Raw genomic sequence first — 12,949 nt, forward strand, 5'->3', positions numbered from 1 at the left:
AATGTCCATACTATCAAAGTAATTTACAGATTCAATGCTATCCCACCCCTTGAAACTTACACAAGAGAAATAAAATCAGCATATGAAAGAGTTGGAGCATGGGAAGGAGGGAGTGTCCCTATGTTCCTAAATCTGTATATATAAAATGCATGAAACTTGTATAACTTAAGTAGAATTTTTAAAAAAGAAAGAAAAAAAAAGCAGTCAACTCACCAACCCAACCAGTCACATGAATGAGAATGATAGGTTTACTTCATTTACCCAGTCTTCTGCTTGTGGTGAGGACACTATCCAATTTATCTAATTATTTTCTAACTCCAACAGTTGGAAGAATTTAAGAGACTGTCGCCCAAAAGCATTGATCTTAGTACAGTGACTCAGACTCCCGTGAATCTAGTTTGCAGTTCTTCCTCCCATGGAGAGGAATGAGTATAAAAGTGAGCAAAGACAAGGGTCAGAGGGGCTCACTTCCAAGTTTCTCTGAAGCAGGAGTGAGGTATGTGGTGTACAACTCTCTTGCCTAAGAACAGAGGCAGAAACAAGTGAGAAGGAAAAATGCTATCTTACAGCAGATATCAATCCAAGTATTTCAACAAGAACACTGGTAAAGGAAGAATGTCTCGTATGAGTTGATTCTTAGGCTAACTTTAAATATCAAGGAAATAGAATTATTGGGTAGTAGTATATTTACAGTAAAAACAATGTCAGCAGAAATGCATTTCTGAGAAATTTGTGTATGATAGAAAAATAAAAAAAGATATACAGATGTCCATTGCAATTTTTTCTTGAATGTTATGAAGGATGGTTTCCACATTCCAACTCATGAGCTGGTAGAAACTTCCCAAATCATGAGAAGCTGCTCTGTATTTTTTTCCTGAGTTCTGAATCCCAAATTCTAAAAAAGAGAGAGCTGGTGATAAATTCTTGTTAAATCAGGTCATATTGACTAATCTTAATTCTAATAAAGATCTAGCATGGTGAATAACACATAATGGACACTCAATAAATGTTTCTGGAATTAATTAGAGAAAGACATGAATAGTAGTATGCAAAAGCTAATTGGAGGTGATTGTGGTTCTAATTGCTAAATAGTTAGGAGTTGAGAGTTTTCTATTCCCAATGATCATATTAATACATTATGAAAAACAACAAACACTATGAAGTGAAGGCATTTCTTACAGGAAACTACTGCAACTTATATTCCTCTCTAACCTTTGCACCTTAGGAACTTCTGAATTCCTGGTAGTTTCAATACAGATTTAACCTCTATACAGACAATGCCTTCTCTGTTCACCTGGCAGAATTCAGAATATGTCTGGATATAGTAAGAGATTTTATGTAGACTTAGTGATGTATGTGTGTATACACATTTTTTCCTCTCCAATTATGAGTACTTGACCATGTAGACTAGAGCTTAAAAATTAGCAATGATTGGGGCTGCACTGTGGCATAGCAGGTAAAACCACCACCTGCAATGCCAGCATCCCATATGGGCACCAGTTCAAGTCCTGGTTTCTCTGCATCTGATCCAGCTCTTTGCTACAGTCTGGAAAAGCAGTAGAAAATGGCCCAAGTCCTTGGGCCCCTGCACCTGTAGGGGAGATCTGGAAGAAGCTCCTGGCCTCAGATCAGCCCAGCTCTGGCCTTTGCCGACATTTGGAGGGTAACCCAGAGTATAGAAGACTTCTCTCCCTCTCTCTCTGCTTCCGCCTCTCTCTAACTCTGCCTTTCAAATAAATAAATAATCTTTAAAAAATAGCAGTGATTGAGGTAAATCAAAGCAAAACCTAAAGAAACTCTGGCAAACAAAAAACTGATGATATCGCAGATGCACATAAAGATTCACTGCATGCTGTAGAAAACAATGAAGCTGCTCTATCCCATGCAGTAGCATTCTCAGGGGCTCTTATCCTTGAACAGAGGAACAAAATTTAATTCTTCGAACACTTCTACCCACATTTCAAACCCAAGGTCCAAATATATCAAACACTGACACAAGTATACCAATGACTCTTACAAAATATCACCCTGAGTAGATTCTATCTGCAAAAAAGAAAAAAAGAAGAACGAAAAAACTTAGTAAGTGCTTTGTCCCCAATGTCCAATATTTCAAAAGCATTATTCATGCCTCTCGTATTTATTTCAAAAGAATCTTTCTCTCAAGTCTGAAAAAATGCAGTTAACTACATTGATTTTGAAAAGCCAATTAGTTTCAAATACCTATTAATTGTTATTGCCTTCTTGATGTTTAAAAGTCCTTATTCTTAAAAAAAAAAAAAAAGCCCAATGTTGGTAATTTTGTGAGCATTGAAAATTAGCACAATTTCTCAAAACTAAGATTTTCATTGATAGCAACTGTTATTATATTCAAGTATATAGTAATAGAAGCAAATAACTCTATTCAATCTCCAATTGTATGATGTCGTACAAAATATGATCCTTAATTTACCATTCCTCAAGGGTCAAACACCAAGTCACCTGGAGAATCCACTGTGGTTCCTTCTATGAACTCAAGCTAGAGCAATCCCTGGTAACCGAGTCCAGGATGAGTACATGAGTCTATAAGACACAGTTGATCCAAGATGTGAAGCAGTTCTAGAGTCTTCTTCACCCCTTCCCTCTTCATTCTCTATGTGCCCCCTAGGTGTGAAGGTGAGCTTCAGGAACCCTTACTCACATGAGCCACTTTCAAAGCCTGGAAACGTCCCAGGGATGGTGAGTTTCATTTGTCAACATGCGTAGACTGCCATCACCAGAAATTGAATTAAACACCAATCTAAGTGTTTCTGTAATAGTATTTTGTGGGTGTGATTAAAGCCTATAATAAGTTGATTTTAAGTAAGGGAGATTTTCCTAGACAGTATCTAGAAGTCTGACTCAATCATTTGAGAGATCTTAAGAGGAGAGCTGAGGCGTCCCTAATGAAAATGAAATCCTGAGGACAGCAGACTTTTCCATACCTAATATTCCATCCTGCCACAGTTGTGTAAAGTAATTTCTTTCAATAAACCTTTTAATCTGTATTCTCTACTGGTTCTGTTTTTTTTTTTTTTAAGATTTATTTATTTATTTGAAAGTGAGAGTCACACAGAGAGAAGAAGAGAAGCAGAGAGAGGTCTTCCAACCACTGGTTCACTCCCCAATTGGCTGAAACAGCTAGAACTGCACCAATCGAAGCCAGGATCCAGGAGCTTCTTCTGGGTCTCCCACATGGGTGCAGGGGCCCAAGGACTTGGGTCATCTTCTACTACTTTCCCAGGCCATGGCAGAGAGCTGGATCAGAAGTGGAGCAGGCAGGACTGGAACCAGCGCCCATATGGAATGCCAGCACTGCAGGAGACAGCTTTACACACTGCGCCACAGCACTAGCCCCATCTACTGGTTCTGTTTTTCAGGCTGACCCCTGAATGGTAAAGGTCCTAACAATGTATGCATCTGCTTTTATTTAATTCATGAAAGTTGGATATTTTCATTTCAGTGAATCAAGATAGCTACTTCTTTCCATGCTGACTTGCCCCCGCTCACACTAGGGCTGTGGCACTGTGGTAGCTACATACATTTTGGGGATTTTTTCAAAATGTAAGTTGAAGATACATTTAGTTTGAGTTTGTGGAGTATATGTGTCACTTACAGTCACTTCCATGAATAGTTATTTCTAGCTACAACTCTCAGAATTATTCCTACTACCACTGTGAAAGCACAGAGAGGTCATTTTTTTTTTTTTTTTTGACAGGTAGAGTTTACAGACAGAGAGAGAGACAGAGAGAAAGGTCTTCCTTCCATTGGTTCACTCTCCAAATGGCCACAACAGCCCGAGCTGCACTGATCCAAAGCTGCACCAATCCGAAGCCAGGAGCCAGGAGTTTCTTCCTGTTCTTGGATGCGGGTGCAGGGGTCCAAGCACCTGCACCATCCTCCACTGCTATCCCAGGCCACAGCAGAGAACTGGACTGGAAGAGGAGCAACCAGGACTAGAACTCATCATCCATATGGAATGCTGGCGCATGGCACCAGCCTCACAGAGAGGTCATTTTAAGGCATGGATATGTTTCCAATGTCTGGGACCAGATCACGGGTGGAGGATATTTTGAAAGATTGTAAAATATGCAGCTGGAGTGGACCAATGGAAAATTCTCCCAACAGTCAGACACGTAAGCTTGGTGAAATCTCATCAACATCTTATGGGATGGAGACTCTCTTTTGGTAAGAATATATTCAGGGGTGGCATTGTGGCACAGCTGGTTAAGCCACAACTTGGAAGACTCACATCCTATATTGAAGTGCTGATTTGAGTCCTACCTACCCCTCTTCTTATCCATCTTCTTGTTAACGTACCCTGAGAGGCAACACATGATATCTCAAGAACCTGGGTCCTTGCCACCCAGGTAGGAGACCTTGTTGGAGTTTTGAGCTCATGGCTTCAGCCTGGCCTAACCCTGGCTATTGTGGGCATTTTGGGGAGTGAATGGGTAGATGGAAATTCTCTCTTTTTCTTTCTCTCTCTCTATCCCTTTTAAATATATTAAAAATAAACATTTTAAAAATGTTATTCACTAACATATTTTATATACAATCACGAATACCCAATACAGTTTTTTTTTTCTTTTTGGATGAAATTATTTTAAAAGAACTTACAGAATCTCTGTAATTATGAAGTATAACCTTGCAGAACACTATTGCCTAAAGTTATATATGTTGTGATTCTTAACAGTCAGTAATAAAAAAATTAATCATTCCCGAGGAAATACCAAATTATCTTTCTTATCACTATACTAAATATTTCATATGAAGTAATCACATAGTCAAAAATGTGGGCAAGAAAGCATTTGAGAAGTGTCAGGTAATTAATAACAATGTTAATTTTCTTGATTTTGTGACACTTATTTTACTTACCACCTTTTTAAAATTTGCAAATTGTGATTTTTCATTTTAGATAATTATTTCCTTTCATAAATAAATAATTCTACATTATAACTTTGTATTCTCTTCCTGTTAAAGGTGCTGAAAATCATTTAATCTTAAGTTTTCAAAATATTAAGATCTTCCCAAAATGCCTGTGTGTATTTACGAGTGTATACGTCTATGAGTGTTTATGTGTGTATGTGTGTTTGTTGGAGTCTCTCAGCATCGCCCTTGCTTCATTACACTATCCAGAGCTGACTGACACTATAAACCTTCTGCGAGTTGGCCGTTGTATTAGGCACATGGGACAGAGAAAGTAAAGCCTTCCCTGAGCAAAGAAACTTTACTTTTGTGTAGCATTTACTAAGCTTCAGTCTCTGATTCAGGCAATGTTTGTATGCCAAAGAATTTAATTTACCATATACCCAGCACTCTGGAGATTAAAATCAGAAACAACATCAAAATGGTAAGTTTTTCAATTGTATCTATCTCCTCTGATCATTTGAACTCTTAGAATTTTTTGTTGTTTGCTGTGTGCTGTCTATAAAAATCAGCTTTCCGTTTTGAAGCTTGTGAGTTTTGCACTTTTCTTCACTCTGTGGCATGCATAGTGCCTAGGCAGAGATGGCTGGGAACCTGATTTCCTAACCCTGCACGTGACCATGTGATCAGTCCTCACCAGAGAGATGTGAGCGAAGACTCCCACTTTGGGGGCAACGTTTTTTAGAAGCACGTGTGCTTTCTCTTTCTGTTGCCCATACAACTTCTCTACAGATCTCCAGACCCTGCTCACCGACACTCTTATAACCTCCATGCCTTTCCCTTATAGAAATTCTGGCACTACAGAAGCCAAAAGTCAAGCTACAAAATTTTGCTCCATAGAGATAACTGAAGGCTTGACGGAAAGGTTCCTTTGAGACAGGATGAGAGGCCTTAGATGTGTATGAGATTAGTGTTCAGAGCCAAGGAGAAAGGGTCAGATAGATGACAGCAAGGATGTGGATAGTTAGAAGACATGAATATAATGCTGTCTGAATTATTTTGGAAAAAAATTACTAATGAGAGCAATCAGGCTTGTATGACATTTGTTGCTTAGGTCTTATGAAGAATCTAGAAACTGGATCTTGTATCAATCACTTGATGTTTCTAAAGACACAAAGCCAAAACTCTGTATTTATAGACATTGCCAAGTGACATACTCAAACTTCACTTTGGTGCTTCTACCTCTCCAGAGTGAGCATTGTAAGACACTCTGGTCCTGGTTTATCTCCCCTGACTCTCCAGAACACTCATCCTCTCCAAATGCTATCCTATATTTCCACAGATCAGCTTTGGGCAAAGTATTGAGAAAGGAAGGAAGAGAACTTGCTCTAGCTGTAATACAGGGGGGTCACAAGTTCATATTCCATTTATACCTACACTAATTCTGCTTGTTTCCTTTACATTAGATGTTCCAAGATAATGAATACTTCCATAGCAACAAAAGTCTGACAATAAACTGTTACCTTGATTTTCACATGTTCAAAGAAAAATCCCTCAATGGCAACCAAACCAGAAGTCTCAGCACTGAATATGCAATAATGGCTACAAGGGAACCATGTATCTATTTAATTTTCTTAACAACACTGTTGATTATTCTCTTGGAAAGGAATTCAGACTGGATTAGATGCTCTTATTTTTCAGTTGTGTAGCTTGTCTTCTGCAATTAAAATGTGAAGCTGCTTTTGAAACAATGCAGGTAATGAGTGACTTTGGTGGAGATCTATTCTGACACAAATGATCCATAAATGCAATTTGATTTTAAAACTACCATCCTTGGCCGGCGCCGCGGCTCACTAGGCTAATCCTCCGCCTAGCGGCGCCGGCACACCGGGTTCTAGTCCCGGTCGGGGCGCCGGATTCTGTCCCGGTTGCCCCTCTTCCAGGCCAGCCCTCTGCTGTGGCCAGGGAGTGCAGTGGAGGATGGCCCAGGTGCTTGGGCCCTGCACCCCATGGGAGACCAGGAAAAGCACCTGGCTCCTGGCTCCTGCCATCGGATCAGCGCGGTGCGCCGGCCGCAGCGCGCCAGCCGCGGCGGCCATTGGAGGGTGAACCAACGGCAAAAGGAAGACCTTTCTCTCTGTCTCTCTCTCTCTCACTGTCCACTCTGCCTGTCAAAAAAAAAAAAAAAAAAAAAAAAAAAAAAAAAAAAAAATAAAACTACCATCCTTTAAGTCTCTTTGGCTGCAATTGTCAAAGTATTCTGAAAGAAGAAAGCATGTGCATAACTAGAAAAGACATTATAAAATATTTCAGGTATAGTAAATGCTCTACAGACTAATTTAAAGGACTCCTGTTGCACCTATTTTTTCCTTTTAACCACTCACCTTTCTGCTCTGCACAACATACTTAGGAGCAACCTTCTTTATACTGTGGAAAACAAGAAAACACTTGACAATAAGTTAAAACTAAGGAAGGATTACTCCTATCAGCCCCCAGTGAGCTACAGTCATGCAGCTGGAACTTCAGTCCTGGCAGTTTGGGGGTTTAAGATAATCAGTGTTCAGGATCCATGTCTTTGTAAGAGTGTAACTAGTTGCTTGGTGCTCAAGGGCTGAAAAGTCAGAACTTCAGTGTGCTCAGAACAAGTCCTAATGGATGGTTCCTTAAATACTGACACTAAACATTTTCACACTGCTTGGACTGGGTATAACCTTAAAATGAATATTTATTTCATTTTTCTGGAATTTGTGATTGTGGCTTTTGGGGACAGTAAAGAACAATCCCATCTCCCCTAATGCAACAGATGCAGGAACCATCAAAGATCAAAGTGCAAGTTGTATAATTGAAGAAAGTTAGAATGGAGTATGTGGCTAACTTATTCCACTTCAGTGGATCTTGTAACATATCCCACTGGTATTAAATTTACCCATAGGCAATCAGGGATGCCTCTCCTGCAATGATGTTTATTCATTTACTCAATAAATAGTTATCAAGGAACTAGCACTGTGGTGTAGTGGGTAAAGCCGACACCTGTGGTGCTGGCATCCCATACGGTATGTTCAAGTCCCAGATGCTCCACTTTCGATCTGGCTCTCTGCTATGGCATGGGAGTCCTTGGGCCCCTGCACCCACGTGGGAGTCCCAGAGGACACTCCTGACTCCTGGCTTCAGATAAGTGCAGCTCCAGCCATTGGGGCCAATTGGGGCCTTTCCTCTCTCTGTGTAACTCAGGCTTTCAAGTAAAATAAATAAATCATTTAAAAAGTAAATAAGTAGTTATCAACTGTCAACTGTGAGCTAGATACTGCTTTACACACTAAGGATTCAACAGTGTACAAATCAAAGTCACTGCACTCAGAGTTTACATTCTACTTGGTAAGGAGGTAGAAATAATAACTTTATGAGATGGGAGATAGAAGCATTAGCTTTCATTAAAACTCATTGGAGGATTTAGAGCAGATGAAAGACATAAATTGATTTACCCCTAGGAAAGCTTACTCTGGCTGCTTGCAGAATTCCTTAAGCTAAAGCAAGGAATCAAGTAAAGCAATAGACCAGGTGAGAGAGAATGATCATCTGGACATGTAGCAACAATAGATATGGAAAGAAGGGATTATATTAAGGACATGTGGTAGTTCCCATCTCTTCTTCTTATACTAAAGTCTTTTTTTAAAAGATTTATTTTATTTATTTGAAAGACAGAGTTACAGAGAGAGATAGAAACAGAGGTCTTCCATCCATGGGTTCACTGCTGAAATGGCAGCAATGGTCAGAACTGAGCCAATTGGAAGCCAGGAGCCAGGAGCTTCTTCTGGATCTCCCACATGAGTGTAGGGGCCCAAGGACTTTGGCCATCCTCTGCTGCATTCCCAGGGGCACTAGCAGGGAACTGGATTGGAAGTGGAGCAGCCAAGATTCAAACTGGCGCCCATATGGGATGCCGGTGCTGCAGGCCAGGGCCTTAACCCACTGTACCACAGCGCTGGCCCCTATCCTAAAGTCTTTACTCTGAGAGTCAAGGAACTGGTATTCTGCCAGTTTCTGAGTAAGTTTATTCCAATTATACATTCCATTTTGGAGGAATAACCATTGAGGGGTCTAGTGATCCACAAGACATACTTTGAATAAAAAGACTGAGCTAAAATTCTAATGATCACCTAACCTTCATAAACCTACCCCCCTTTTTAAATATTTGTTTATTTATTTGAAAGACAGAGTTACAGAGAGCAATAGAGACACACAGAGAGAGAGAGAGAGAGAGAGGTCTTCCATCCACTGGTTCATTCCCCAAATGTCCACAATGGCCAGAGCTGAGCCAATCGAAGCCTCCAGGAGCCAGGAGCTTCCTCTGAGTCTTCCACAGGGTGCAGGGGATCAAGGACTTTGTCCATCCTCAGCTGATTTCCCAGGTATATCAACAGAGAGCTGGATAGGAAGTGGAGCAGCCAGGACTCAAACCAGCACCCATATGGGATGCCAGCACTTTAACCCACTGCACCACAGTGCCAGCCCCCCATAAACCCCTTTTTTGAATTGTGAACCACCTTGATGTTCTGGGTCTTTAGAAATTAATGAATTTGGGGCCGGCGCCATGGCTCGCTTGGCTAATCCTCTGCCTGCAGCGCTGGCATCCCATATGGGCGCCAGTTCCAGTCCCAGCTGCTCCTCTTCCAGTCCAGCTCTTTGCTGTGGCCCGGGAGGGCAGTGGAGGATGGCCCAAGTGCTTGGGCCCCTGTACCCACGTGGGAGATCAGGAGGAAGCATCTGGTTCCTGGCACAGTGACAGCCGTAGCAGCCATTTGGGGGGTGAACCAACGGAAGGAAGGAAGGCCTTTCTCTCTGTCTATCTCACTGCCTATAATTCTACCTGTCAAATAAATTTTTTTAAAAATTAAAAAAAAAGAAATTAATGAATTTATTTATCAAGGAACTTGTTACAGTAATGTATCATACACAATTGAGAGGACCATATAAGCAGTCTCTCTCAGTTTTTTCACGTCTGATGCTTCAGTTTGAATGCCACAGTGCAGGCATTTGGGGCAGGAGGATGGATGTAAGCTGAGGGATAAACAAGATTAAACTGAAATCTACAAACACAGCTGAAGCCAATCAGGACATACCAACACTTTTTTCAGAAACATTTTTCACTGAGATTTATTCATTATACCTTCAAGGGAATTTCATAAGATGTGTAGAAAATGGAATTAAAAGATAAATTTATTTTTTATTCAGAAACATTTGAAATCAGTGCCTAATATGAATTTGCCACGAACTTGTTATGGATCACTCATATTTACAGGGTACAGAGTGATATATCTATACATGTTAATAATGCATAATGTTCAGATCAGGGTAACTGGTATATCCATCACTTTAAATACTTATCATTTTCTCTGTCAAAAACATTCAAAGTCCTCTGTACTGGTTACTTTGAAATAATTACTATGCTATAGAATATGGAATTTATTCCTCCTATCCATCTGCATACCTATACCCATTAACCGTCTTCTTCATTCCCCCAACTTCCACCCTTCCAAGCTTCTGGTAACCAATATTCTACTTGTTAGTGCTCTGAGGTCAGCTTTTTTAGTTTCAACAAATGATAGCTCTTCAAAAAGTTCATGGAAAATGCATAAAGAACTAGGCATGTATTTAAAAGATTTTTGCACCAAAACAAACATTTTATAACTCTATTTTCTACAAACATTTTGATGTTCCCAAATATAAAACATATTTCTTTCTGTATCTGACATTTCTTTTTTCCCCTCAAAGAAACCTTTTATTTAAAGAATAAAAACTTCATGCATTTGAAATGTATAACTTAAGGAATATAGTGATTCTTCCCACCATACCCACCCTCCCACCCACTCTCCCACCCATCCTCCTCCTCCCTCTCCCATTCCCACTCCCATTTTCCACTATTTCCATTTTCTTTTTTTCTCTTTTTTTTTTTTTTTTTTTTTGACAGGCAGAGTGGATAGTGAGAGAGAGAGAGACAGAGAGAAAGGTCTTCCTTTTTGCTGTTGGTTCACCCTCCAATGGCCGCTGCTGCCGGCACATCACGCTGATCCGAAGCCAGGATCCAGGTGCTTCTCCTGGTCTCCCATGTGGGTGCAGGGCCCAAGGACCTGGGCCATCCTCCACTGCACTCCCAGGCCATAGCAGAGAGCTGGCCTGGAAGAGGGGCAACCGGGACAGAATCCGGCGCCCCGACCGGGACTAGAACCCGTGTGCTGGTGCCGCAAGGCGGAGGATTAGCCTATTGAGCCACGGCGCCTGCCTCACTATTTCCATTTTCAATTAACTTTATACACAGAGGACCAACTCTATACTAAGTAAAGAGTTTAACAATTTGCACGGAAAAAAATAAAAACTGTTCCTTGACAGTACCTGACTTATGTTACTTAATAATCCCTCCAATTCCATCCATGTTGACATAAGTGACAGAAGTTAATTGTCTTTTATGGATGAATTAATATTTTATATATATATGTATTATCCATTCATCCATTGATAGATACTAGTTAATTCCGTATGTTGGGTATTTGTGAATACTACTACACTAAACATGAGAAGATATATCTATTCAACATATTGATTTCCTTTCCTTTGGATATATACCCACTAGCAGAATTGCAGGATCACATGGAAGTTCTCTTTAGTTTTTTGAAGAACTTCCATACTGTTTTCTGTAATGTCCATAGTATAATGAGAGTTCCCCTTTATCCACGTCCTCACCTACATTTGTTCCTTTTTTGTCTTTTTGACAATAACCATTCTAAATGGGATGAGATATTTAATTTGCATTTCTCTGCCATGACCTTCTGACAGTTCTTGCTGCTCCTGCCTACAGTGATTGAGAGTTCAGAAGATGTGTTATGAACACACCTGGACCATAACCTCCAAAGCTAAAGAAGATGCAGATAAGGCAGAGCAGTTGCAGGCCCAGCAACCATAAGATGATGAGATGCATGGACTACAAGATGTCTGCTTCTCCTCTTTGTTCTTACTAAAGTAGGTCCTTACCCTCTATGTGGATTCCCCTTCCTTTCTGCAGTGCTTTGGCCCAAATACTATGATATAGTATTCTACACAGCAGCAATTCATCATCACACAATACCACAACAAACCAAGGGATTCATTTCACAGCAAACGAAGTGTAGTGATTACCCATGCTTATGGATTTCATGCTCTTCTTTAACAGGAAGCACTTGTCCTTTTAAAATGATGTATGGTTCACTTATACGAATATGTTGATATTGCATTTGTACTAGATATTCCATTGAGAGTGGAATATTCACAGAAAAGAGGCAAAAATGTAGGGCAGGGAGACCAGTGTTGCAACGTAGCAGGTGAAAAGCCAGGGCTTGTGATGCCAGCATACCATACTGGAGCCCCAGCTCCAGGCCTGCTGTGCTGCTTCCAATCCAGTTCCCTGATAACTTGCCTGGGAAAGCAGCAGAAGATGGCCTAAGTGTTCGGGTCCCTTCCACCGACATGGGAGACCCAGATGGAGTTTCTGGCTCTTGGTTTCAGCCTGGCCCAGCCCTAGCCTTTGCAGCCATTTGGGTGAGTGAACCAGTAATGGAAGATTTTCTTTCTCTCCCTCTGTCATTCTGTCTTTCAAATAAATAAGTAGATAAGTAAATAAATCTTTCAAGTGCCAATTTCATAATTTTTAAAAATGTGGGTCAGGGTCTAGTGCTGTGACACAGTGGGTTCAGCCACCTCCTGCAGCACCAGAATCCTATATGGGCACTGGTTCGAGTCCCAGCAGCTCCACTTCTGATCCAGCTCCCTGATGGTGGCCTGGTGAAAGCAGCCGAAGATATCCCAAGTCCTTGAACTCCCACCACTCAAGTAGGAGATCAGGAAGAACCTCCTGGCTCCTGGCTTCAAACTGGCCCAGTTCTGGCCATTGTGACCATCTGAGGATGAACCAGTGGGTGGAAGCTCGCTCTCTCTCTCTCTCTCTCTCTCCTTCTCTCTGTAACTGTACCTTTCAAATAAATAAATATTCTTTTAAAAAATGTGGAGCAGAATATGACATGAACCCTAACAAGCA

At 40.8% G+C, this 12,949-nt stretch overlaps 1 long non-coding RNA gene across 1 annotated transcript in view; it reads left to right on the forward strand.

Annotated features, from left to right (window-relative positions):
• LOC103348669 (uncharacterized) overlaps positions 1-12,949 on the forward strand; it is a 30,360-nt gene that overhangs the window by 12,248 nt on the left and 5,163 nt on the right. The window contains exons 2-4 of the long non-coding RNA XR_007917270.2: positions 2,645-2,715; positions 6,351-6,640; positions 11,738-11,898. This is a non-coding gene — a long non-coding RNA (uncharacterized lncRNA). The remainder of the gene's footprint in view (positions 1-2,644; positions 2,716-6,350; positions 6,641-11,737; positions 11,899-12,949) is intronic.

This window comes from Oryctolagus cuniculus, chromosome 3, assembly GCF_964237555.1.
Source record: "Oryctolagus cuniculus chromosome 3, mOryCun1.1, whole genome shotgun sequence".
NCBI classification, from domain to species: domain Eukaryota; kingdom Metazoa; phylum Chordata; class Mammalia; order Lagomorpha; family Leporidae; genus Oryctolagus; species Oryctolagus cuniculus.